At 48.0% G+C, this 3,676-nt stretch overlaps 1 pseudogene; it reads left to right on the top strand.

The window, feature by feature from the left end:
• Positions 1-654: 654 nt before the first annotated feature.
• LOC127194267 (ATP-binding cassette sub-family F member 3-like) lies at positions 655-2,772 on the top strand (annotated as a pseudogene).
• Positions 2,773-3,676: the final 904 nt, after the last annotated feature.

Raw genomic sequence — 3,676 nt, forward strand, 5'->3', positions numbered from 1 at the left:
GTCAGGGCCTTGGTAAAGTGCCAACCATACAAGCATGAGAACCCCCGTTATTAAAAGCTGTGTAAGGCACTGAGTGGCTGAAACACATGTGCTGGACAGCAGAGATGGGCGGAACCCTGAAACATGATGGCCAGTCTGTACAGCGGTTCAGCAAGCTTCAGATTCAGTGAGATATCCTGTCTAAAAAGTAAGGTGGCACTATACAGGCAGCGCTGTGTTCTGTGTATTTTTAAAATAAGCATACAAAATTAGGAGGGAGAGGGGAGATGTGGTTAGGGGTGGGATTAAAGGGACTTGGTTAGACTTGATCAAAATATAGTATATGCCTGTACGAAATTACCTAATAATAAAAAGAAAAATAAAATAGAGTGGAGAGGGCTGGAGTAAGACACCTGACATCCAGCTCTGTCCTCTACATGTTCCAACACAAACACATGCACCCAAAAACATGTAAACACATATAGGCATTTCCTCCGTTAAAAAAAATAGAGCTCAGAGACACAGAGGACATATGAGCAAGGTTCTTTGAAGCTAAATAAAAATGACAAAAAAAAAAAAAAAAAAAGAGTTGAAAAAAAGCATATATTTAGGGATTCTAAAATACAATACAGCTAAAAAAAAAAATCATTCTTGTAGATGGGATCCCAAGTAAACATGGTGACTTGCACGGATATCCTGCGGAGCAAGTTCCCAGAAATTGACAGGCAGATCTTAGATTACATGACTACTGTCTTGCACAGCGGCAACATGGACTTCGGGTCTGTGGATGACCTGGTAGAAGTTGTGGGGAAACTATTGCAAGAAGTGTCCAGAACAGCAGGAAATAGGCGGGCATCAGGGCTATCTGTCAGCTCATGTACAACACTACACCTGGCTGAGCCACAGAACCAAACAGCCAGGTGCTACTGGACGTCCCCATCCAGTTGTCAAAGATAATGGAAAACTACGACTGTGACACCAAACTTCCAGAACGGCTAAAGAGGGAACAGTCCTCGACAGTAATTGCAAAGAAACTAGACAAGGCCGAAGCTCGCCTGTAGGCAAAGCCAAAGAAGCTTTCAGAGGAGACCCTGAAGACCAGCAGCCTTCTAGCCTGGAGGAGGCATCAGCTAGCCAGGCGGGCTGCAGAAAGGAGAGCCAGTTGGAGTCATCCCACAAGAACTAAGCTCTATGAGGTGCAAATTGAGAACTTCGATGTGTCTTTTGGTGATAGGGTACTGCTGGCTGGAGCAGAGGTGAACTTGGCATAGGGCTGACGCTTTGGGCTGGTGGGACGCAATGGTCTGGGGAAGACAATATTGCTAAAGATGCTGGCCACCCGGAGCCTCTGGCCTCCAGCTTGTATTTCCCTGCTCCACGTGGAGCAGGACGTTGCTGGAGATGACACCCCTGCCCTGCCAAGTGTGCTGGAAAGTGACACCATACGAGAGGTCCTGCTATGGCAGGAACCAGAGCTGAGTGTCAAGATTGCTGCTGGAAGGGCAGAGGGTTCAGAAGTTTCACAGTTGGCAGAAATCTATGCTAAACTGGAGGAAACTGATGCTGAAAAGGCACCTGCCAGAGCATCGGTCATTCTTGCCGGGCTTGGTTTTACTCCTAAAATGCAGCAGCAGCATACCAGGAAGTTCTGAGGTGGCTGGAGGATGAGATCGGCCTTAGCCCGGGCTCTGTTTTGTCAGGCCAGACCTTCTGCTGTTATATGAGCCTACAAACATGGCCATCATGTGGCTAGAGAAAAGAATTACCCGCTGACGTGCCCCTCTACTATCCTAGTTGTCTCTCACGGCTGCAACTTCCTGAATGCCACTGCCACAGCCATCACCCACCTGTGAAGCCAGCAGCTGGATGGCTACCGAGGAGACTTTGAAACCTTCCTCAAGAGCAAGCAGGAGCGGGTACTCAATCCGCAGCGCGAGTATGACGCGCAGCAGCAGTATCGCCAGCACGTGCAGGTGTTCAATGACTGTTTTCCCACACAATGCAAACAGAGCCTCTCGTGTGCAGAGTAAACTGAAGATGCTGGAGAAGCTACCTGAGCTAAAGTTGGAGGAGAAGGAGTCCGAGGTGGTGTTGAAGTTCCCCGACGGGTTTGAGAAGTTCTCACCACTGGTTCTGCAGCTAGAAGAAGTGGGTTTCTACTATGTCCCTAAACGCATCACCTTCAGTCGTCTGTCTGTCTCTGCTGATCCTGAGTCTCCCATATGCGTGGTTGGGGAGAATGGTGCTTGCTAGGAAATCCACTATGCTGAAGCTGCTCTTGGGGGACCTGAGACCTCTTGGAGGTATCAGGCATGCCCACAGGAATCTGAAGATAGGCTATCTCAGCCAGCACCACGTGCAATAGCTAGACTTGAATGTCAGTGCTGTGGAACTCCTGGCTCGCATGTTTCCCGGGCGACCTGAGGAGGAGTATTGTCACTGGTTGGGCCGCTATGGCATCTCTGGAGAACCAGCCATGTGGCCTGTTGCAAGCTTATCTGGGGGCCAGAAGATCTGGGTAACCTTCGCTCAGATGACCATGCCTTGCCCCAACTTCTATATTCTGGATGAACCCACAAGCCACCTAGACATGGAGATGATTGAGGCTTTGGGCCATGCTCTCAACAGCTTCAGGGGGGCCATAATTCTGGTATCCCATGATGAGCACTTCATCAGGCTGGTGTGCAAGGAGCTGTGGGTGTGTGAGAAGGGCAGTGTCACCTGGTTAAGGGAGGATTTGACCAGTACCGTGCCCTCCTCCAAGAACAGTTATGCAGGGAGGGCTTCCTGTAGCGTGCCCAGCTGAGCAGACTGTGACTAGGATGTGGGCTGGTTCTGCAGACCTCTGAGCTACTATATAGGCACCAGCCCCAGGCTACAGACTCCCCCTGCTTGGGGATGGCCTTATTCCCCAAATTTCTCTTTTCCTTTCAACTAGAGCATCCTCTATACAATGTGGGGAGACCTATCCAAGGGCCTGGGAATACAGTCCTGAGGGAAGTGGATAGGGGTGCCATCTGGACTTGTAAGTACCCCACTGCCCAGCTTGACAGGGCTCCATGTGGCTGCTATGTAAATTAAATACCATCCTGTAAAAAAAAAAAAAAGAAAAGAAAAGGAAAAAAATCATTTCAGGTTGGAGACATGGCTCAGCCATTAAAGGCTAGGCTCCCAACCAAACATATAAAAAAAAAAAATCATTCTCATTTAAGCACATAATCTGCAAGGACAATTTCTAGACCTTGGACATGCTGAGAACACCTTGATGGGAAAGAATTGACACTATGTCTACCTGTGTTCTAGGAACTCCTGTAAATAATTAGTGTACTCTTACATTTTCAACATAGCAGCTGCCCAGGGTAACATGTTGATATCTCTTGTATGAAAGAAGAAATTGAATTTCAGACATAAGAATGTCCCCCCATTTCTTACAGGGAGTGCCGGACCTAGGATTCAAGTCATCATTAAAATGACTCTACGACAGCCGTTCTTTCCTGTGAGTCTTGAAAGGACCCATCTGGGAGCTCATTAAATATTCAAATATGTGTCATCTTTGAAATGTACATGAAGATTGTGAAGAGATGCTCAGTCTATAACTGTGTGTGTGGGTGTGTGTGTGTGTGTGTGTGTGTGTGTGTGTGTGTGTGTGTGTGTGTGAAAACAAGAGAAGCTGAGTGCAGATTGCCAGCACTCTTGG

The sequence above is a fragment of the Acomys russatus genome, chromosome 10 (genome assembly GCF_903995435.1).
Source record: "Acomys russatus chromosome 10, mAcoRus1.1, whole genome shotgun sequence".
Classification (NCBI taxonomy): domain Eukaryota; kingdom Metazoa; phylum Chordata; class Mammalia; order Rodentia; family Muridae; genus Acomys; species Acomys russatus.